At 40.1% G+C, this 25669-nt stretch overlaps 1 protein-coding gene across 44 annotated transcripts in view; it reads right to left on the reverse strand.

The window, feature by feature from the left end:
- Positions 1-25669, reverse strand: part of ZBTB20 (zinc finger and BTB domain containing 20) — a 641091-nt gene that overhangs the window by 67115 nt on the left and 548307 nt on the right. For 2 of the 44 annotated variants that reach the window (XM_083736555.1, XM_083736550.1), the window contains exon 9: positions 7589-7686. The exons of the other annotated variants lie outside the window; for them this stretch is intronic. The gene's annotated coding sequence lies outside the window, so the exon portion shown is untranslated. The remainder of the gene's footprint in view (positions 1-7588; positions 7687-25669) is intronic. 44 annotated transcript variants of the gene reach the window in all.

Genomic DNA, 25669 nt, shown 5'->3' on the forward strand with positions numbered 1-25669 from the left:
TCCTCAACATAACTTACAGAGAAAATATGTCAAGCAGTCAATACAAAATTCCTTCATATAATGCTGCTTTCTGCATATTCTCTGAGGTTACATAGAGATTATCTCCATTGCATAAGAGATGGATGAAAATTATGAGCAGATTATTTTGAAGTACTCCAAGTGTTTCACCCAGAGAATGTACAAAACAATTGTGACATATGCACAGTTCTCAAGACCTACTGACCTATTAACCAGAAGATGTGCATACTGCCCGATGCTTATACAAAATAAAGTTGAGATATGCACATTGCTCAAAGCCTCTTGGGGATTACAGACACACACACACACACCAGGAAAACTGCACAATTTCCTCTTCCTGGAGAAATTATCAGTTGTTATTCACATTATTGTGAATTGGATTGTTGTTCACAATCCAACTTATATTACATCAACATATATGTAAAATTAGTGTATTTAAACTTTATGCAAAATTACATTCTTGTATACCTAGCAAACCTTCTCTTTATTCTCAGGATCCACAGTTAGGAGTGAAGAACCTTTTGCTTCACATCACACAACTTTTCATTCCAATACCATCAGACCGGGATGTCCCACCCATGAGGCAAGGTGAAGTGACCACCACAGGCGGCAGATCCCAATGTAGATCTTTATATCGGGTTAGGTGCAAATTCACTTGTTGTGTAGATCTAACAGGTCACTCTAATCTAAACCTCACATTTCAACCAAGTTAATTACAGGGAAATATTCAGGGGTACTGTCTAGAAAAACTCACTGCTCTAGAAGTTATAAACTACTTTATTGTGAAGGAGGTTCAAAGCTACTCCAGATATGAACAGCTGTTAGCAAAAGTATGTAAAATATACTAACTATAGAAGAGTTGCTTGTTATTCCGACTACACAGCACTAACTGTGAAAATACACAGTTGGTAATATAAGAAAAGCCTGCTGGATCAGCCAGTGGCCCATGTGGCCCAGCATCCTGTTCTTACAGTGGCCAATCAGATGTCTTTGGGAATCTCGCAAGGAGATGTACACAACAGCCCTATCCCCTCCTACGGTTTCCAGCAACTGGTATTCAGAAACATACTGCCTCCAACAGTGGAGATCTGCCATACTCAGATTAGAGTAGACCCACTGAAAACCATGTGTCTACTCTAAGTATGTATTAGTTGGGTATCACCCAGCAATGATAATTCTGCTTCAGCCTCACTTTTTGTAACAAAGGACTGTTAAAAGAGCTGACTTCAATCTATAGCTGTAGCTCCTGCAGACAGAATCTCTCCACCAGAAAGCCACTGAGAGATGCATCATTTTATTGAGTTTTGAAGACTTCAAGAGATCCAGAATTAGAAGTAATCTCCAGTCTCAATAACCTGAGAGCTCTACATGAGAGGCAGAAGGTATCAGGAGAATGGCTGTACTCCGCTGACATTGATTTCTCCAGACTTTTGTCTGTGTTTCATTTGGAGGTGGTTACTGTTACAAGTAGCATGAATAATGTCTCTGTTAAAAACAGAGCTTCAGTTGTCTTACATACCCCCTGGTAACTGAACATCTAATAATAGCAAGACATTTTCAGGTACAAAATCTGCCTTCCTCCCAGACATACATACTGTATATGCTGTCTCATATGACTTTCAATGCCTCACCGAAGAAAGTAATGGTAACATTTTTATAGCTCTGCCTTACACTCCACAGAAGCAAAGGATAAGACTATATACTATCATATTTTGAGCTATGGGGAATTTTTTAAAAGAAGATGATAAGAAGACTGGTTAGTCACTTGCTACACAAAGGTCTCCAAGTTCCTTAACTAATGCTACCTCCACATTGTCAAATTGTTTTCCATTCCTATGCATTGAATAAGTCAAGCCTGTGAATACAGCGGCACTTACCCACAAGTAAGATTTACCTTTGAGCAAACATACATGAGACTGCACAATCAATCTCTAAATTAATGCAGAACTCTTGAGGACATGACAGTTCTTTTTTGAGTTGATTTCATATACAATATGCTGCTTTTCAAACAAAGTTGAACTGAAAGCAGCTCACACATGTAACACAGCATTTTTTTGTTGTTGTTCAAATTGTTTCTCTTATATACTAATATGTACATTCTTTTTCACAGAGCCGGAAGTCTTTTGTTGAATAATATTATGGGTGCACATAGCTCTTGTGTTTATTTACTATGGCAGAGTTGCCATATTCGCCAAACTGAAAATCCGGACAAAGTTGTTGAACTTTTTTGTACTGTACTGTATTTTTTTTTTATTCAGCAGCTTGTCTGCAACCAGAATGAAATGCAGCCTCTGAACCTCACAGTAACATTTTGTGCTGATTTCCAGGGCTGCAGGTGGCGCTGTGGTCTAAACCACTGAGCCTAGGGCTTCCCGATTATAAGGTCGGAGGTTCGAATCCCCACGACAGAGTGAGCTCCCATTGCTCGCTCCCTGCTCCTGCCAACCTAGCAGTTCGAAAGCACGTCAAAGTACAAGTAGATAAAGAGGTACCGCTCCAGCGGGAAGGTGAACGGCATTTCTGTGCACTGCTCTGGCTCTCCAGAGGTGGCTTAGTCATGCTGAACACATGACCCGGAAGCTGTATGCTGGCTCCCTCAGCAAATAAAGCGAGATGAGCGCCGTAACCCCAGAGTCGTCCGTGACTGGACCTAATGGTCAGGGGTCCCTTTACCTTTATAGTCCCAATACCTAAAATCCCAGAACCAGAAAGAGATAGCATGGAGACAGGGACACAGACATCCTTTCCTCTTTTCTGCATACAATTATTCTGTTCCAATTACTTTTTTTTTTAAACCCTCAAATATAGCTTCCCTATCATATGAAAAAGGAAATGCCATCCTGTTCTAAACATGTGGGGAAATTTTAATGAGGCCCACAGCTTTCTCCATGGCAGCATTCTAATTAATTACATTAGATAGTTGCATGGCAGGAGGTACCCCGGCTCTGCACTACAACATATGTAGTGTAATCTTTAATTCAGCCCCAACCTAGGATCCTCTATTTCTTGCTTCAGTTGCGAGTTCTGCAAATAGTCTTGAAAGCTGCACAGCAATAAGTCAAAACAAAACTTTGGACGAAAGTTTGCAAAGCCGACTGAACTGACTTCAAGTAGGCAAGAAACATCACTGCATCTGGAAAACGAAACTTGCAACTTATTCTGCTTTACCATCTGGTGTCAAGAACATATTCTACTTGGGAGTTGCATAAGTCACGAAAATAAGTACACAATTTCCCGTACTATGTTTTCCGCCACTTGAAATGACGCACTGCAAAGTAAACCAGATAAATATGCACAACTGTGCCTCACTCCAGACGACAACATGTATTATATAACAGCAATTCTTGACACAAAGATTCTTAACTTAAAAGATCATGACACAAAGTTTACCCAGGGGTAAATACTCTCTGTGTTTGACACTTGGGAGCAAGTGCTTTGGATAGCTCTGTCTCAGTTCTAACATTCACCAACCACGAGAGAGGGAAAGAGACAGAGAGAAGAAAAGAAAAGATAATGAAAACAGTATGACTGGTATATAATATATATACAGCAGTCATATTAACTGAGCTGGATGTGTGCCCAATTGCTTCAAGAAACTGCTATTATTTGTTTAAAAATCTAGGTGAAATAAGGAGGCCTTGTTTGTGCCAGCCTTGTTAACCTAGTAATATGTGCCAAAACTGATCCATGGACTGGTATAGAAGAAGAGTAAACTTGCCACAACCGAACCAAACCAGTGCACATAAATATTAAATAATTAAGCCACGTATGTCCATCTCCCTCCTAACTAATTCACCAGATTATGTGATAAAGCAATGTGAGAAATACACAACAAAAATTAAGTGTTGGGGACTATACTTATATTTTGGAAGTAGTGTAAAGGAATTGCATATTTTGCTTTTTCTGATGAGCCATTGCAATAACAATACTTTTCTTAAAGGAAAGGTAGTGGAACAAATTGAGGAATTTTTGAACAAATGCACCTATGTTGACATACCTAGCTACAGGAATGCACAGAAAAGCAAAGCAAACACAAAAAGAAACATATGAAATGAATAGAATTGATATAGTCACATGTGAAGATAAGCCTTTAGGCATCAAATAATATTTCCAGATCAGATTAGAAAGAAATGTAAGGACTTTTACACACTTGAGGATTAAATTGATTTAAATTTGAACCAAGCAAATATAAAACCTACATTGGCTAGGAATGTACATTAAATTATTTTCTGCATTTTACCCTACAGTAACAACATTCACACATGTCATTTTAATACCAAATGTAAAAAATAGATATTTTTGCATACAGTGAGTTCTTCATAAAATGATAGAATTCTATATTTAGAGAACAGACACACTATGGCACCAATAGTTATGAAGTAACACGGGCTCATATCTGAGATCAAAAAACGCCTCACACACCGTTTACTGAACTTTCCCTCAGAAAATGCTGAACTTTTCATTTAGTTCAAATGGCTAACCAATGGCCAATTTCCATCTGACCACCTAGTGTCATGGTTCCATACGACCTGTACCTTGCTCTGAGATGGCAAAGCATTTGTCATATTGTTAAGCAAGAGTACATACTCAGGACAACATAGCACAGATTAACACAAACTTGGCAACACACTCTTGCTTTGTACACTTAAAACGTGAATAACCCTTGGTGAGTCCAGAAAAAGTAAAAGTAGACTGCACAAAACTTAAGTCAGTGCAACCCTTTTCTAATATACATTATTTTGAAATCTCCTAGAATCAGAGCTAAATTCTCTTCTTGGATATGTAGGCATATGCCTGATTGATTTTAGTAGAAAAGTATCCATGCAAATGAGGTAAGAATTTGGCCTCCTTTCTTTTCCAAGAAAGACTAATGATCAAATAATTTTCTCACATCTCTGTCTGCACTTTCACAGCCTGGTTACATTGATTTGTGTCTCATAAGTAGACATTTCCTTTGTTGGTTACAAATCAATCTTATAGACTAGGCATGACTGTACATTCTCCCCATTTCAACACAAAGTATGCAAACTTCTTCAACAACCTTACATGAAATACCACTAGAATTCCAGACATCCCTTGGAAAACAGGAAGCAGCATTGCATTTTCAATTAATGAAATTATTTATGGAAGCATAAGTGCCTTCATAAATACCAAATCCTGTAACTTCCTGGCTAACTGATATATAATATTCCCTTTCAGATATGAGAAATCTTTAGAGCAGCCACTCTAATTTCAGTTGAATATTTTTCAAAGTGCAGTTTAGAAAAGCAGAAATGGCAAAGGGTTGAGACTATAGCAGAACTGGGCAGAAACACAGGTATCCTGTCAAAGGAAAAAGGTTGTCCTGTTGGTAATCAATAGCAGAGATCTTTCTGTTCTGGGTATGAAACTTTAAGGCAGATTGATATTCTACTACAAAGCAATGAACATAAAGAAGTAAAATTATCAGTCAACCCAGTTTCTATTTTTCATTTTTATCCATATATATTTTTATTTAATACTACAAAATGATATGAGAGTGTTCTAAAGTGCCACTACTCTTGTCAGAAAGGCAATCCTTTCAATGAGAACAGAAAGGGATTTAAACAAAGACAATTTAACAGAATTTTCAACATACTTTGAAAAATACCAAATGCTGATATTATTGTTACCACAACACTACATCTAAAAATAAAAGCCAAATGCAACCAATTAGTTAAAAAATGTTTTTCCTGCTTGGCCTGGGGCAATACTGTACATCTCTCTCCATGGCTAGATGAAAACAGCTGGGTCCCTTCGTCTTATCTGTTGGTTGTCTTCCTCAACTTATTAGATGCCAGTTCAGAACAGATAATAATCCCCTCGGTCCAGCAGGAGGAAGTCCAATAGTAAAAAATTCCAGAGGTTGCCCTTTCCTGCAGTTTCTAGTTGAGTTTTCCCAAGAAGCAAGTTTCATGTGCACACAAAATCAACTTGTAAGCTTGAGAAAGCCTGTGCCCTTTGGTGAGTCCTAGTACTAGAAGCAAAACAAACTAAGAAACAAAATTTAAATAAAATAAATCACTTAACTAGACAGCCAAAATCTTGTGTTCTGCACAAAATTCACCCTAAAGAGGAATACATAACAGCACTCAGAAGCACACAAGAAGAGCCCATCTATTCCAACACTGTCCCCACAGGTGGCTAACCAGAACAGAAGCCCATAAGCAGAAAACCTTAGAGCTCTCCCCACCTGTGATTCCCAGTATTCAGAAACATGCTGATTCCACAAGTGGAGTAGAATATAGCCACTGGGACTAGTAGCCATTGATAGTTTTTACAGCAATGCACTCCATGTGAGTCTGCTCTTGATGCTGCACTGGAGCTGCAGCTCCCTAATTATCACTCACATGAGTTACTGAGCAAGCCAGATAGAACTGGCTTTAGGTGTGACCGGAATGGAACCCCCACCAAGTTGCGAGCTTACTGTAGAACCCAGCTGCCCATAGCTAACTGTGGATGGGTGGAAAACTGTTCTAGATGGGGCTGCACTCCCCCTTTAGGAACAGGCACATAGTTTGGAGGTACTTCTAGATCCATTATTGTTGACAGAAGCAAACTAACCTTAACCAACTTTGGCCGGTACATTACCTATGGCTGTTCTTGGCCAAAATGATCCATTCACTGGTAACTTCATGACTGGATTATACTGCAATGTGCTCTTCATGGTGCTGTCGTTCGGCTTGGTTTGGAAGCTACAGTCAGTGCAGAACATGCTGGTAGGCTGTTAACTTGGACAACTTGCCAATAACATATTATACCCATTCTGAAGGAGCAGCACTACTTGCTACTGAGCAAAAGTGGATGTTTGGGCATATAAAGTCTTACACGTCTCAAGATCTGCCCATATGTTATAATCAGGCAGAGATGCCCCTTTAACATCTGCTGAACATCCACTGTACAATAACACATGAGAGGCCATGGCCAATAATGGCACTCCAATAATAGAATGCCCTCCCAGGTTTGACTGGTGCCGACTATGATGGTTTCCAGTGTCAGTTAAAAGTATATTTATTTGCCAAGGTCTTTGGCTAACTATTCATTGGTGGAGATGGACAAGCTTGCCTTTGCTGCTTGTTACTACTGCTGTACCATATTGTTTTTTATATACTTTTGATTTTATTATTTTATTATATTGTACCCAATTCTGGCATTATTTTAATGAAGAACAAGCTAGAAATTTCATAAATAAATGACAACTTGTATCACATGCATGCAAAGTCTGAATATGAAACTAGCATTTTAATGCAGAAAGAATGGTAGCGGAGTGGGAGTTTATTGGCGTTTCTTTAAAAATATCACTAAAATGTCTAAATTGGTCTGGCCCACTCCTGAGTTGCACTCCTCAATAAAAGCCCTATGAAATATCCAGTCCAGAATGTCAAATTAATGTTCCATTAAATTGAACAGATTTTACCCATGGTCTTGTATTGACTCTGTTCATAACTCTCATTTTGACACACTTTTCATGCACTTTTCCCCACCTAGAGTGCTTTTCATGGTCCAAAGGTATTTTCTGCCCGACTAGAGAACAATTTCACCTCCTTCTCACCTCCCAGAATAGTACTTTGGAGTCGGTCAATTCGCACACAGATCATCCCTTGCACTGCTGCTTCCCTTTCTGTCAAGTTCCAGATCTTCTGTGCAGGACTAGCAGCAGATAAACATATGATTTTGTTTCAGTGGATGAACCATTGTTAAGCGTGCATTATCTAGTCCAGCAAGCCAATTATGTCTAAGGAAATTATATAAAGCCAAATTTATAGTCAAATTTTGATCTACGTTGAAATTTACATAACTTCTGGTAAATATAGAAAGGCTTTCAGCTGTCTTATGTTTCAGCAGACATTTGTATTTTTAAAGGGCAAATTAATTCAGAGTGTGGGACTATGGATTTAGTATGGGACAAAGTTCCTGTGCTTTAGTATTTGCTCATAAAGAATTTCTTTTGCTAATGTAGCTTCTTTCATCAACAGTGCTACAACAGTGAGAATCCCATACAGAATTCCATGCAAAATACTTGATTTTGCCCTTTAAAAAAAATCTTCATTCTATTATTATCAACAATGATTAATAATTGCAGGGAGAGTTCTGAACTAAGGAGCCTGCTTTGGCAAAGATCCACTTACATCTACCATATTTTTTTTTTAAAGTGATTTGTTTGGTTTGAGGAGTGTAGTTTCATAACTGCAAAAATTTTACCTGGAAGGTCATGTAAGTGGGTGTGGACTGCTCCAGGTATCACTACTGGTGGGGGGTGACAAAATGCCGGGCAGCACTCACTGTGGGGCCTGCAGCACACCCGAGCCACGTGTCTCTCCTGGAAGAGACGCAGTGGCTTGTGCGCATGCAGGCTCTGTGCTGCCTGAATGGTCCAGCCGCTGCCTCCCCTCCAGCTGTAGTGTGGCTGAGTGGGAGGAGGCAGGCAGACTCCGGAGGCCCCATGGTGTGCCCCACCCCTATGGGCGGCTCGCACCCCCACCCCAGGCGCGCTGCCCCAGGCACCCGAGCGGCTTCCTCCCCCACTTCATGTAGGAAATTACCTTTTCTTATATGCTATTAGTTTTAAGGCAGAGTGCAAAGAATTTTTATCTTAACAGAATTCAGCCAAAAAAGCAAGGCAAACTCTGAAGACCCTCAGCATGAAAACTTTGCTGTTGGATTCAACTCCTGACTCACTCTTTCATAAGAAAAACGCTAACATTTGAGTCACAACATAAAACAGTGACGACCAATGCAAAGAAACCACACAGAATGCCCGATCCTATGGATTAACTTAAGAAAAATAGTTTGTACTGATATAACCATGTTAAGTAAGGAAAGGTCATAAAGCTCTGCTGTTTTGTCATTTTAAAACCAAGGCAAACCACTTATGGCCTTTCTAGTTTATAGCACAATGATTCTTCATTTTGTGTGCCAGACCTAAATGCCTTCTCTTAAGGAAATACTTCTAAAGATATCACATTTTCAAAAGGTAGCACATTTCCCCAGCAATTCATTGTTGTGAAACTGCTATTCTTTTACCAGCCTTAAGGCCAATCTGATTTGGCAAAGGTGTATAAAATGTACTTTCACCTAGCACCTACTGAATAGTCTCCATATAACATCGTTGATTTCAAGGGACAAGTCCCAACCCACCTATCGCTGTTCATGCCATGTTGTGACCCAAGTACTAATGCTCCGTTTTTCAAAGAGGGAATTTGCACAGGAGCCAAAACAGATTAATCTGAAGGCCCAGTTTCAAGCCTGCAGTCTTCAGAGTTTGTCTTGATAATTTAGCTGGCCTTTCTACTGAAGGAAAGCTGACAATGGACTTTTTTAGATGTTGCCTTGAGACTAGTCAGCTACAACTCCCATACAAATCTGCTCTTTGCGGGCTACACACTGAATTTCTTGTGATCAGAGCCAACCTTTTTTCAAAAAAGGAGATCTAGTTTTAGCAGTCCCTTGTACCGCCCAACAAAGCCGCCCATCTTGCAGTAGCGCTCTCTCCAAACCCACATCATTACATGAAGACTTATTGCCTTTGCACTGGAACTTGCAGAACTATCCTGCGAACACTGCAATGTGGTGGGTGCATGCTTTGAAATGAAAACCTGGAGAACCTTTCAGTATATAAAATGCACAACACCCAGACATGCTTTGGATGAGGACTCCTAGCTGTGCCTGCCCTCATCAGAGGAATTTACGCCAGCAAAGGTTCTGCCAGGAAGGGTGAGGAAGAGTTTTGACACAGTGGCCCCAATGGTTGCTTGTGTACAAGCACTGGTACTAGCAAATTGTAAATCATTTTAACTGTTCATAATATTGCATATTGGCAAGGTTATAAGCCATTCTGGCACCTTATAGTGAAGGGTGGGTAAGAAATCTAATAAATAATCCTAATAGGAAAGAATATGTCTCTATGAGGAACTACTACCTGATTCTATGAATTATTGTTACTGCAGCAGCTCATAGGAACAGGCTCTTAAGAGTAGGTAAGAAGGTATAGGTAAATATAGAAGCATGTCTACATATTATAGGCTCCAACCAAAACTGCTCAAGCTTAGATTTTATTTATTTTTGCACATAAATCCGTAGCAAGTGACATATGCAACCACGTTCACAGCTTCCACTTACTTATGCAGATATACATGCATATAGTGATTTCTTTCCAAGGAGCTTCTGCGGATTATTTCTAGACAGATGCAAACCACCATGTTTACTTATCTCCTGCCCTTGCCAGTTTCTCATTAAAAACCTCATTTATTTATTTAATAAAACATATATACCGCTTGATTGTACAAAAAAAAAAAACCAAACCCTCGTCAAAGTGGTTTACAAAAAGATAAAATAATAAAACCAAGAAAAAATCAAAACCATACGTTAAAACATAAGCAGAACAGGCATTATGTGGCACATGTAGTAGTGCCAATTTATGCCAATACAATTCTAGGTTGTTAAATAAATTGTTCTTCCCCCTGAAAAATGCTCGGCTAGACCATTGCCTGAGCTCTTTACTTGACTAACAAAGGCTAAGTAATTTTCTTCTGGTGTAAAGGTTTCCTAGAAGCAGGAAGAACCTTCAACAGATTCCCCACCGTTGCTGTTCGTCTTCTAAAGTTTACCTACAAACCAGAGGCAGACTTTTGGCTTTAGAATTTCAGCAGCAACCTGTGGGATGCCAAATTCAGACATCCCCCCACCTCTCGCCTTCCGTTGTTTATCATTATTGCAGTGCCCCCTGCGGCACCCTCTTGGCTTGGTGCCCAGTACAAGTGAACCAGTTGCACTGTCCTAAGTCCGCCTCTGTAGTAACCCCACCTCCTGTCACATCTTTGCAGTTGCACACATGGCTGGATCTACATCAGGGGTAGATCATACACCCTTTGGGATGTGTTTATGGACAGGAAGCACATCATGGCACCAAGCTTGTCTTTCCTTTGCTTGCAAAACTGCACCAAGTCAAGTCTTTTTCCTTTCTCCAATTCTACTCCACCAGGATGCTTTATCAGTAGTCTCATAGGCATATTATTTCTCCTGTTCATTCTTATATTGTTTCAAAACTTAATTCCATTCTGGTTTTCCAGGGTCAGATTTGTTTTCCTTACAAGAATATCCTCTCCCTGTAATTTTTTACAGGGATGTCAGTCTTTAAGTCAATCACAGGCTCTTCCATGTCATACCACATCACTGCAACTTCTAAGCATTTGACCAGAGTGTTTATGTTTACATCTAGCTTTTCATTTATTAGGATAAATTCTCCGTCCCGCTTTCTCACCTTTACTTGACACTGATTTTCTACTCTGTTCAGTTCACACTGAGCATGGAGGGAATTAAGTACTTGTGGAGCCAAGTGTTATCTGTCACAGACTGATTGACAGAAAGCACGCTGCCTGTAAGCACCGAGACGCCACAATTTGCAGAGCAAAGTGAGACCTCTGCAGTTGTTGTGCCCTCCTTGATTGGATAGACATTTACAGTGTGACTGCTGATCATGGTTAGCCCAGAGACTCCCCCCATCCACTTCATTTCCTCTTTTCAGCTGCCAGACCAGCAAGACAAAACTGGTGCCCAAAAAAATCAGAAAACACAAAAAGCACATCTCTTCTAAAATGAGTATGGGAAGTGTGTTATCTACTCCTTACTGGGATTTACAACTAGACTTCTTTCCACCTGATTAACCTTCCTGCTATTTCTCAAGCACTAGTTTGGTATAGTGACTGGAGTGTTTGACTAGGACTAGGTAGACAGGTTCAAATTCCCACCTATCTATGCCTACCCTACCTTACAGGATTACTGCGATGATAAAATCAGGAAGGGAAGAACCAGTAGGTTGCCATGAGCCACTTGCTGGAAAGGAAAGACATAAGTGCAATAATCCGAAGATTTTTTTCTTAATAACATTACACCTGCAATGTGTTATGCATTTTATGGACTAAATCTTATAGAGGGATCCAGATTCAGACTGTCAAATAACAGATAGGACTGGGGTAGGGTGCAGGGCACTATAAATATATTATTGTTAGATGTTAGGAGAATATCACTTCAGCAGACCTGATGCTTCCTGGCTGCTATCTGCACTGATCCTTAAAGGCACTCTCATCACTTGTTCTGTACTATTCTGTTTGTGAACATTGATTCATTGTTCTAGAACTGGACAGTGTTAAGCAGGCTGATTAGCATACATGAAGTGCTAATTGTGAACACTACTATCTATCTCTGTGAAGCTATAAAGCAGGGCCTATACTGCATAGACCTCTTAGGGAATTGTGGTGTATAACAATCTGCTAAAAGGCAGACAATAGAGGCACAGTCTTTAGTTTATTGGTGAATTTATGGGAAGTTTTAGTTTACATAGCTCAGTAGCTCACAATTACTGCACTTAGAAAGACTTGATTTTTTCTTTTCTTTTTGCAAGGTCTCATGGGAAAGATATTTTGCATACAGAGACAGTGTTGCCTGATAAACTGCACGTACAGTATATCTATCCGAGGCAAACCAGAGCAATTTGTCCTGATGCTCACAATAGTTCATTTATAGCAATGCTTCAGTCTTGGCCCATAACCACACAGGCTTTCCCTCCCTCTGACAGTGCAACAGGGCTTTTCTACCTTCCATAAGACAGTGAAACTGTCCTTCTTATCTCATGTTTTCAATGAGACTTGCTGCTTGCAGTTGGAGGGACCACAGCTGCTTGAAACATGCTGATAGAGCTATTTCACAGTTGTATTCCAGCAATGCATCAAACTGACTTTATCACCCAGCAGAGTACTCTGGGGTAAGAGCATCATCTGCGTGAACTCAATTGGATGGTAAGTTGATTTTGAGTTAAAGATATATTGAAAATGAAAATAGGATTTTTGAAGTAATCCAAAACCAACAGTAATATAATACCAAGTGCTGTTTTTAACCTCTAAAGGCCTGAATGAGGTATACATTCATTTCCAAAGGCAGGAGAAGCTAACAATATGCCCTCCAGGGCTACAGCTCTGTCCATCCCTGATTCTGGTGAGCCACCCTGAGATCTTTGGATGAAGGGTGGGAGATAGTTCAGTCGCTTAGAGCATGGCACTGATAATGCCAAGGTTGCAGGTTCGATCCCTGAATAGGACAGCTGTATATTCCTGCATTGCAGGGGGTTGGACTAGATCAGTGTTTCTCAACCTGTGGGTCCCCAGATGTTGTTGGACTACAACTCCCATCATCCCTGAGCTCTGGCCTTGCTAGCTAGGGATGATGGCAGTTGTAGTTCAACAACATCTGGGGACCCAAGGTTGAGAAAGGCTGGACTAGATGATCCTCAAGGTCCCTTCCAACTAAAAAATTTTCACCGAGAAATTTCACTTGGAGAATAAAGCCCTTCTCCAAGTCCGCTCTGGTAGGTAAAGGCATGCACTTTATTTCCTCCCCTCAGCAATAACACTTGTTTAAGCAGATACAGTGGTGCCCCGCAAGACGAACGCCTCGCAAGACGAAAAACCCGCTAGACAAAAGGGTTTTTCCGTTTTGGAGGCGCTTCGCAAAACGAATTTCCCTATGGGGTTGCTTCACAAGACGAAAAAATCTTGCGTCCCCCGGCGGGTTTTTTTTTGTTTTTTTTGCCCTTTTCCTAAGCTGCTAAGCCGCTTATCAGCTGTTCCGCTGATAAGCCGCTTAACAGCTGATCGCTGGAAGCCACTTGACAGCTCTAGCACTAATCCGCTAAGCTGTCAATGGGCTTGCTTCGCAAGACGAAAAAACCGCTAGACGAAGAGAATCGCGGAACGGATTAATTTCGTCTAGCGAGGCACCACTGTAGTAGTACTAGACTGGTCTATTCCCATCTTCCAACAAAGTGAATTACTACCTAGTACATATAATGTTCAGTCAAAGTACATTCTTCTCTTTTATCTACTTCCGACAGAAATAAAGGCCAAAATCCAAAGGAAAACACACAGAGGGCTGAGCTAATCAGAAACAAAAACACAGAAACACCACCACCTCCAAAATTCAGAGGTCCTACATGCACATCCCACCATCAGTAGCTATCAGCTGCCAGTGCTGACATAAAAAAGGTAAAGGGACCCCTGACCATTAGGTCCAGTCGTGGCTGACTCTGCGGTTGCGGCGCTCATCTCGCTTTATTGGTCGATGTGGCCAGCATGACTAAGCTGCTTCTGGAGAACCAGAGCAGCACACGGAAACGCCGTTTACCTTTCCGCTGCAGCGGTACCTATCTATCTACTTGCACTTTGACATGCTTTCGAACTGCTAGGTTGGCAGGATCAGGGACCGAGCAACGGGAGCTCACCCCGTCGCAGGAATTCGAACCGCCGCCCTTCTGATCGGCAAGTCCTAGGCTCTGTGGTTTAACCCACAGCGCCACCCGTGTCCCCTAGTGCTGACATAGGGTTGCCATATTTTGAACAGTGAATGTGAATCTAGATAGAAAAGTTTGGTATTGCAAAAGCTCTACCATTTACAGTGTTCAGGGTATGTTCATGGCTGCACTACTGAGAGGAGGAAATTGACAAACTCTAGTATGAAGACAATATGTTTAGGCACACACATGGGAACTCTTCAACAACAATCTCTTGGGCATTTCTCTGCAGTCACACTCACTCATAGCTCTCAAAAAGTCAGCTGTAATTTCCCAAAACTTTTATTGGCTGTTTAACCCAGAGGAGCTGATGCCACAATACACCAGTTGGTTTCTAAGCCTTTCTTCTCTTTCGGAAATATGTCTGTGCTTTATTGGCATAACTGGACAGATAACCATAAAGATCATACTCATCTACATTTCTGTAATGTTGATACAGCTAGATGAAAATTTATGTTCAGTGTATGGCATGTGTCTATTCAAGTATACATAAGCACCCAAAAGCACCTCTTCCCAATATCCTCTTTGGAGACCCTGCTCAAGGTTCCTCCACTGAATAAACTGAGGTAGGCAGCCAACCGCAAAAGGCCCCTTTCAAAAGTCGTACCCTGGTTATGGAATAGCCTTCCTAGGGACTTTCTGGTGTCAACTTTGTGAAGACATTTGTGGTCTGTTCTTAATTTGGAGCACGTGATGAATTCTGCTTTGTTCTATTTACATACCGTAGTACTTCTGTTCTCTTTTAATGTCTTGATGTTTTACTTGCATTTCAACTGTTTTCATTTGTAATCTTTTAGCAGCCCAGAGAACTCTGTGTTATGAGGCAGCATACAAATGAAACAAACATACCAGATACTTATTCCTATTTACATCTTGCTAGAATGGAATGCATATACTTAGATAGAGCATATTATTATATTTAAAGGAACATGACTTTATCTAGCATGCATATAATGTTTACATACGCAGAAAGGTAAAGGGACCACTGACCGTTAGGTCCAGTCGTGGCCGACTCTGGGTTGTGGCACTCATCTTGCTTTATTGGCCGAGGGAGCCGGCGTACAGCCAGCATGGCTAAGCCGCTTCTGGCGAACCAGAGCAGCGCATGGAAACACTGCTTACCTTCCTGGCGGAGCGGTACCTATTTATCTACTTGAACTTTGACGTGCTTTCGAACTGCTAAGTTAGCAGGAGCAGGGACTGAGCAACAGAAGCTCACCCCATCGCAGGGATTCAAACCAGTGACCTTCTGATCGGCAAGTCCTAGACTCTGTGGTATGTCCCTTACATACACATACAAGTGAGTAAATCTGTATGTTCTGTACATAGAATATAAACCTTTTCCTTTTTAGTCCTATCATGTTTGTAAATGGTAAAAGATGTAAACATAGGATAAATATTAACATCCTGTCATATCGGCAACTTTCCATTTAACAAAGCTACCAAAAAAACCTGTAAGTCTGTTATCAAATATCAACACTGAGGGAGAACATTCTGAACTCAAGTTGGCTTTGAATGTGTCATGAAATCTAATTAACACATTAACTGCACAATCCTAAGAAAAATGCATTGCGTTTGGTGGAAGAATGTATAGGATTGAGGCCCAAAGTCCACTGAACTCAGTGGCATTTACTTCTGAACGAATCTGCAAAAAATCTGGCTGCATGTCTAGGATGTTTTTTAAGATAGCTTTTCTCTCTACATGGCAGAGACTTTAATTGGGGTATCCATAAAATTTTATTAAAATTCTGCCAAATAACATCTGACCTGTGCCATAATCACAGTTTATTAAATTGATAAGCAATTAAGATTTGTATCCCATCCCAAATTTCCTTGTTGTAATTAACCCCCCCCCCAATTCTAGGTTCATTGTTTTCCAATGTGCAATTTAATAACTATTTCCATTTTTTGACATTTTGTCAAGTTTCTAAACATACATATGGCATTGTCCAATATTACATAGTAAGGAAAGTCACCCCACTGAATAAGATACCTGCCTTATTGTTACAGCTTCTCTACTTCAACACCTGGAGCCCAGTCCATAGCCATGCTTCTGAAGATAGGGTTTTTGACCATTGTGAATCTTGAGGAAGTCTAACCACAGTATTTCCAAACTAGTTTGGTTATTTTGGCATCTCCACCTAAGGGGTAATACTAATTTTGATAGCCTAGTAGTCCAGACTGTCTGTAATTCTCTGCATATTATATATTGTCTTCTGTTTTCTGATGGAGATGGGTGATCTGTACATCCAACTAAAATGTCACCATTTGATAGAGGAAGTATCATTTTTCGCCTGCAGGGACCACATTAATTTTGCTCCACAAAGATGGATGACATTAATCTTCCATGTTTCCTCCTTCCATTTTACCACAGAAATCTTCTGATATGCTGAGTTAACTATAACTATTCAGAGTGGGGATTGATCCCCTCTTCATGTGATAAAAAGCTATATAGAGTAGTACCTCGGGTTACATACGCTTCAGGTTACATACGCTTCAGGTTACAGACTCCGCTAACCCAGAAATAGTGCTTCAGGTTAAGAACTTTGCTTCGGGATGAGAACAAAAATTCTGCTCCGGTGGCGCGGCAGCAGCAGGAGGCCCCATTAGCTAAAGTGGTGCTTCAGGTTAATAACATTTTCAGGTTAAGAACGGACCTCCAGAAAGAATTAAGTACTTTACCCGAGGTATCACTGTATTAGAAGCCTTACAGCTAGGCCCAAAGGTGGGAGGCTGTATAAAGTAGCCTAGATTTTCAATTAAAAGAGTAAGGCTGCAATCCTAACACCACTCCTCTGGAAATAAGCACCACTGAATTCAACAGAACTTGCTTTTGAGTAGACATGGTTGGGATTGTGCTGTAAGAGATAGTAAAACATGGATTGAGGCATATATTTCCCTGGCATCTACCCATAGCAGAACTCATCAAGCATTTGAACCTACAACCGTGGAGCAGAACAACGAAGAACATGCAGTCATTCAGTGAAGAGGAAAAATGTCTCTGTTTCATAAATTGACCCAACATACCTGACTCCCCCTTTAAGAACAAAAGAGGAGTCTTGCAGGATCAGACCAAAGGCACATCTAGTTCATAATCCTGTTCTCTCAGTGTTCAACCAGATGCCAATATGAAGCCAACAAGCAGTCCCTGGGAGGTTTCACCAGCTGTCCTGATCACCAGCCTTTTTAATTCTCAATGAACTTCCCTACACATCACTCACTTTAACTCTGCCCACCATTCTTTCTCCTGTTATAAGGAGCTTCTCTTTTGTTTGCAAAAATCTATGAATGTTTATTTGCTTGTGCCCCAGCTGGCATGAGCAATGGTCAGAAGTGATAGCAGCTGTAGTTTAACAATATTTTAAGGGTTGGCCGTGCTGGATATAAATCAAGGATGAAGAGAAAGAAAGCTCTACATAAAGGAAACCACAGCTCTCTGTTTTTTGCCCATTTTACAGTCTTTCCCTAGTAGACTGCAAAGTCACCAAGGGGGAAAATGTACATAATAATGTTTATAATAACGAATCCAACCAAAAATTATGAAGTAAAATACATTATTTTCTAAAACAAAATTAAAATGCATAGAAATGCTGTGATGGAAACAATGGTTACTTGGGGAAGAAATTATTACTGTACTCTGCATGTTTGTACAAGTCAAATAAAAATAGGATTTGATGAAAGAATGTTAGTCTAAGTGTATCTGATGTGCTAGCATGTTCACTATCAGTGACTATACTTTTGTATTCAAATTAGAATATCACTGTGTATATACATTTTCCAATGTTCAGATTTCTGAGACAAGTTATTGTTATAAGAACCTCTTTAAATAGAGTGCTTGGGTTAGGGCTGGTTATATTTTATTTGAATTTGAATCCACTGCCAGTTGTTAAGCTGTGATTTTCCATCTTCTGCACTTTGCCCTAACTCTGAGCAAGGCTGAAATAGATGTAGACTTGGAGCTTTTCTGGATTTCCACAGCCCACACTACCATACTGACCTCTCGTAAATCCCAGTGAGACGACATAAGCTTTTTCTGCCCAGCAGCACTTCAGAGACATTAAGTGTAAAAGAGAAGGTAAGTAATTCACCATACCTTCCCATTTCTATAATGGGGGAAGACGTCTTGATACATTTACAGTGCTCCTCTGGGAATATTCCATCAGTTATACCTAACTCTAATGGACAATAATTGATTTGAACTTTCTACTTAGCACGAAGCTGTAAACAACTTCAATCCAGGCTGCAGCAGCAAACCAGTCATTTGTAAATTTGAAAGACATCTGAGAAACATGTCCCCCGTGTCATGAAGTGGCCTTGGTTTTTATAAACTTAGCATATAGTGAACTTATGTTATATGATGACTACCGCAAGTGTAGAGGATTGTGAGCCACATATTTCAGCACCGTTGAGGTCCACTGTGTCAATGTGCTTGCAAGAATGACAGAAGCAGCTATGGATTGTACCTCTCTCGAGTTAGGTGTGACCCACATCATCCTCTTAAGTATTAGACAAGTGCTAAAGCAAGCACTTCTGCGGCATACTGCAAGAATTAGGATTTATGTCGCCATACTTTACTGTTTGCCTTCTTTGTCCTAACCCATGGGTAGGCAAACTAAGGCCTGGGGCCTGGATCCAGCCCAATCGGCTTCTAAATCCAGCCAGCGGATGGTCCGGGAATCAGCATGTTTTTACATGAGCAGAATGTGTCCTTTTATTTAAAATGCATCTCTGGGTTATTTGTGGGGCCTGCCTGGTGTTTTTACATGCGTAGAATGTGTCCTTTATTTAAAATGCATCTCTGGGTTATTTGTGGGGCATAGGAATTCGTTCTTTTTTTCTTCCAAAATATAGTCCAGGTCTGAGGGAAAGTGGACTGGCCCCCTGCTGAAAATATTTGCTGACCCCTGTCCTAACCCAATGTAGACCAATCATCCTTTTGTAGTTACAGATAGGTAGCCGTGTTGGTCTGCCATAGTCAAAACAAAAAAATTCCTTCCAGTAGCACCTTAAAGACCAACTAAGTTAGTTCTTGGTATGAGCTTTCGTGTGCATGCACACTTCTTCAGATACCTTTTGTAGGATAGGGATGTATGGTGGTTCTCTCTTATTGCTTGTAACTATGAACTCATGAGAGCTCGGCTGATATCTTCTCGAAAACTGTCTGCTTTACTTACACTATTTGTGTTCCACTACTACCAGCTATCATTATAAAGCACTGCTAACATAGATCCAGCACTATATCACCTTAGATTGTCACCAAGAGTGGGATATAAATTCAGTAATATCTTAATAAATGGTTTCAGCCTCATCAATGTTCATTCTCACTAACAATCCCTGGACGGACCAGCACAAATGCACACAAAAGCCCCATTAAATTGTGTTAGATCAAAAATGGTGCTAATTGGTGTCTCAGCTAGAATGTGAAGAAATGGAAAATGATGCTGAAGATGTCGTGACCAATAGCTGTGCAGAAACTTTATAGTGGATCCTGAATGAAAACAACCTCCCCCGCACATCCACACCCACAAGTATGTAGCATCATTGAGTCCAGAAAAATCAATATGCCTGCCACAATAGCAGTAGTGATGTGTGGATCTTATCTCCCCCCAACCCCAGTCTGACTCATTTGTCATCAGTGTTTAATGAGCTCATTCCCCAGGTGACTGCAAAAACCCTGATTTCTTTATTGGCGTCTTCTCGTAGTTCATAGCCTTGGAGTGTGTGTTTGTGCCAACAGTGTCTGCCACATGTGCATTATCATACAGCTTCTGAGGATTTTGAGTATGGTTGCTGCAGCACATACGTTAAAACTAAAAGTACAGTGCATCTGGGTGATGCCTTTGAAGCATGCTACACTTCACAATTGGTTTATTTATTTACATAATTTATATTGTACATCTTCAACATACATTTAGTGAAATGGATGGGGGCGGGGGGACAAACTGAGCTAGTATCTTGACAAGATGAAGGCACTGTGGGTGAGTAGTTCCTGTGCTGGGAAATTAGTCAGCTGCCTACCTTCAATGGGGTTGCACTCGCCCTGAAGAAACAGGTTCACAATTTCGAGGGGCTTCTGGATTCAGCTCTCTCATTGGAGGCTCAGGTTGCCTAAGTGGCTACAAAAACCTTGCCACACCGGGAAAACCTTGCTGCACTAGTTCATGTTTTGGTTACTTCAAGACTGGTTTACTAACCAATGTGCTTACCTCATATTTGATCCAGAAGCTGCAGATAGTGCAAAATGCTGCAGCACAATTACTGACAGCTATGAGAACTTGTCAGCATATAAAACCTGTGCTCAGAGATCTGCACTGGCTGCTAATGTGCTACTGGGCCAGGTTCAAGGTTCAAGTTACTATTAGTATATAAAGCCCTTAATGACTTGGGATCAGTTTACCTATGAGATCACCTTAAACAATTCTGTGTTATTGTAATATCCTGAGTTATATTTGTATGAACAATGCCACACATATACCTTATATAATTATAATAATATATTAAATGAATAGTTTCTAGCTCACAAGCCTCAGGAAATAGTCCAAAGGTACCTAAAGTAATTCCATCTCTGAAACTGAGCAGATTTGTGCTTAGCCGGTACATGGATGGGAAGGTGTCTTGAAAAACCCATCTACACTGCTGTGAGGATGTTGGAGGAAACATGGGATATGAATGTAGAAAAGGTCAAAACCAGCTATACTTCCTGTCCTTGTTTGCCAAAACTTGGACTACGTATTCTAACTGCAGATTAACATGTAGTTGTATGTTGATCTTTTATTTTATAGGTACATAAATTTCCCATGCAACAAAACTGGGACTGTTTTTCTTGTTTTTCTTTTCCTTGTTCAGTTAGTAGATGTGTTAGCTTTTGTCACCTCCTACTGATTAAACTTTACAACTGTATGCTATAGCACAGTATCGAGGACACAGTCTTAAAAACGGAGTGAAGAATGGAGTAAATTATTTATTTTGCATGGTTTGTAATTACCAATTTAGGCTGTTGGACACTATCGTTCTCTCCCCCCCCCAATACATACATATATATATATATATATATATATGTGTGTGTGTGTGTGTGTGTGTATGTATATGTATATGTATGAAAGGCATTCTTTAAAACAATACTTAATTCGGTATCTTTCAATAGGCAATCTGAAAAGGGGAGTGGATATTCATGAAGAAAAGCAGGTGCTGCAACAAAGCAAAACAGTCCTTCAGCTGAACACTTCACACCGCAGCTCATCTCAGAGAGAAATTACAGTGGGGGCTTGAAATTGTAATGTAAGTACTCACAGAAGGGGGGGGTTGCATATTCAAAAACAAATGACCAAAATAATTCATTGTTAATACAATTATACCAGTGATGTATTTGGCAGCATCTTGCAAACAGAGAGGTGAAACCTGGCCTGGGACCTGTCTGCCTTTAGGGCCATTTCTTTCCATACCATTGTGCCACCCTCTTAAATCTGGTGGAGAGGTTCTTCTTTGCCTGCCAGCTATGGATGAAGCAAGACTATTAGAGACACATTAGAGAGCCTTCTCTATGGCCCTAAATTGTGGAATTCTCTTCCAATAGGAGGTGCCATTACTTCCCTCTCTACAGGTCTTCTGCAATTTTGTTTAGACAGGCTTTTCATCTGCCTGCTTAGAAACCACAGAAATACAGACAATGACTGATTTACACGCGTTCAATTGATCCATGACCATGCATGCGAACATCATGGCTCCCTGGAAGGCAGGTTTATGCAAGCTCCGCTGTTGTGTGAGATGACCTGGGTGCAACAACTGCACAAATCGGGGGTTGCCTATATATGAAATAGGTTGTTCAAATGTTTGGTTCTAACATACTAAAAAAATAGTAGCAGGAAAAATCTCATCATAGTGATGACATGACAAAAATAGCCTTGTACATAAAAACAAAGGTCTACATCCAGACTTCGTTATGCCTAGACTTGACCTACTGAAATCAATGTGACTTGTTAATCATGCCTAACTCAGCTCTAAGCACGACTAAGTACCGGTATCCAACGCAAAACCTACGCAGTAAATCAACAATACTTTCAATATGGGCACAATTAAACGAAAACTGACCCATTCAGTCAGTGTACTTCTAGCTGTATGATTAGATTTGAACCAGTATGGATCTTTAATTTCATCTGGATAAATAATTGTACTAGCAACATACTGAAGACACAAATATCATTTGCTTTAATGGTCACAAATGCATGCTATGCTATCAAAGTATAACTGCACCTGGAACCTGCTTTAAATGCTATTGTGTTTTCTTACCTAGAAAACAAAGCAACTCATGCAATCTTAAAGTATATGGCATAGAATGATAGGGGATCTATTAGTTGGAATCAAAGTATCTGAGAACATCCTTGGATCCATGGGGAGGCCTCACAGGTCTGTCAATACTAGTCAGTGAGTCCAATCCAATGGATGATGCAATTTTCACAATACAGTGGTACCTCGGGTTACAGATGCTTCAGGTTACAGACTCTGCTAACCTAGAAATAGTACCTCGGGTTAAGAACTTTGCTTCAGGATGAGAACAGAAATTGTGTGGTGGCAGGGCGGCAGCAGTGGGAGGCCCCATTAGCTAAAGTGGTACCTCAGGTTAAGAACAATTTCAGGTTAAGAAGGCACCTCCAGAATGAATTAAGCTCTTAACCAGAGGTACCACTGTATAATTAGTATTCAGTGTACCATTGACCTGATGCTTGATCTTTCTGGTCGCGCTGGACCAATGTGATAGAGAGCAATGTTGCATAACAATTTTAATACTGGTATGAAAAGCAGTAATGTTTGGCTGGCTGATATTAATAATAATAATAATAATAATAATAATAATAATAATAATAATACTTTATACCCTGCCCATCTGGCTGAGTTTCCACAGCCACTCTGGGCGGCTCCCAATCGAGTGTTAAAAAAAATACAGCATTAAATATTAATAACTAAATAAACCTAAATAAACTAAACCTAAATAAACAAGACTGTTTTTTCCCATTTAATTAATTACTCTACCTCAAAAGTAAGATTAAAATATACTGATGTGATTGTATATGCTGCTTTGGGCATGTTTAGTAGAAAAGCAGCAGATAAATACACACACACACACACACACACACACACACACACACCCCTACAAGAATAAGTGCTGTACAATAATTTAGGCACAAGGTTTCTACAACACTTATGGCAGGGAAAATCTATTTAATGCAGAGGAAGCACTTGTTTACTCAGAAGTAACTCCCATGTTATTCAGCGAAGCTTACTCCATAATTGTGCACACAATTACAGATTTGGTACATATGCAGTTTTGTCCCCTGTAACATGGGGGACGACTAATAGCGCTCCTCTAGATCATCTGAGTTATCAGGCTTGGGTAGAAGAACTCAGGCAGTCCTTAAGGTATCCCAAACACTAATGACTGCTCCCAGTGCCTTCATATAGATCTTTAATAGCATTAGAGAGAGAAAAGTGCCCTGTGGAACACCATAACGCAGGTCCCAGGGAGTCAAAGAGCAATTCCCCAGTGCTACTCTCGGTACTCAGCCATGCTGGTAGGAGCAGAACCACTGCAACACAGTCCCTCCTATATCCACCCCACACAGGCATCTAGGAGGATGCCATGGTCAGTGGTTCAGTCCTGAAACCTGATGAAGGTGTCTGGTATTGCTGCTAAGGGTGCACCATGGTTATTTCTTCCCTCGGTGCTCCATTTGCCTCTGCTCACTCCTGTGTATACTGTCTACAGAAACTGCAAGGCATTCCCATATGGTGGGGTTAATGTTACCAGCCTTCATGTCACATTTGCAGATATCTTTGTAATGCAGAGTTGGTCTGCCAATGAGCTCTTTGTGGATTGCCAAAGACAGTGACAGCAAAACATACCACTGGTCAAGAATATAAATAAACCCTGATTGAAATAGAATAATGAAAAAGTGCAGCCTGGTGAAAAATTGAAATACATGTTTGTCCAAGTGTTTAGCAATTGTAAAGGTCTATTTTAAAAAGGTGAATATTATGCTATTTTTTTATTAGAGACATCTCTATATAAGCTAATTACATTTCTTTCTTTAAAAAAACACCCTAATGTTTCCAAAAGATGGGAATTTGTGCCATGTGATTATAAGTTAAATGGAATCATAGTTATTTTCTTTCAGACATTACATTTTGATTTTAAATGAGAAGTTATAGCTCTAAGTTTCAACTAAAATGCCCCCTGCATGTATGTGTGTATGTTAATCTGGCAGAATCAGCAGAAACTACACACTTCTGGGATAAGCAAATGGACACAGTTTTCTATTAACTGTTTTGAACACCATGTGTTGAAAGAAAACAACAGAACGGAAATTGCTCATCCAAAATGCTAACTTGTGGCATGGCACAGCCAAAAAAGCAGGTGTGTAGCATGCAGTTTACTTTACTAACATGCCTACCACATGTCACTCAATTCTGTTACCCCATTTACTTTATTTGGGAACTTATTCACATATTGGCAATAGATCCTCAGTGGAGGATCTATAAAAAGGGTCATGACCTATTATGTGAGTACACAATTTGAGAAAACAGTGACGAGAATAATAACATCATATCACAGAATAATCCTTTGGATTATCTGTTGTGACCCTTGCTTCTGGCACAAATCATAAATGTGCTTCAGATCATGTTATTCCCATTAGTATAATATTCTTCACAAAATCTGGATGGACAACACAATCTTGCTAATTTGCACTACTGACTGAGAGTCTGATTTGTAACAATTCACTAAATTTTTGCAAATTAGTAAGCGAATAGACCCAACAAAAGAAAAATAAATGAGGGATGTTTCTTTGTGAAACATATTTTATTGATTGTAAATCAAGGGACCTGTTTATATCTGATTTCTGAAATTTTAGGAAATAGGAGATCTTGGAGAGGACACAAAAAGGGAGACTGAAAAAGTTGTGAGGCTAAAGCATCACCCTGAGCTGGAGGAAAAGTGGGATGCAAATGTAACAAACAATCCCTATACGCATGCCTACAATATTGCACCAGTGTTGCAAACACCTGCTTATTTATAAACGAAAAACCAAAAAGATATAATACCGTCAAATGAAATAATATATGCAACATAATTTCAGGTTAGGCTCCCTGTCTTCCCCATATGAAAACAGCACTCCAAGAATATAAAGGTGTAAAATATCCTGTGACCAAACTGCTATTGTTTCATTTATTTTCCACTCACTTGATGCTCTGGCAGCTTCCTCTTTCCTTCTCCAGGATGGAATTTATTATTGTAGCCCT

This window comes from Podarcis gaigeae (genome assembly GCF_964106915.1).
Source record: "Podarcis gaigeae genome assembly, chromosome: 4".
NCBI lineage: Eukaryota > Metazoa > Chordata > Lepidosauria > Squamata > Lacertidae > Podarcis > Podarcis gaigeae.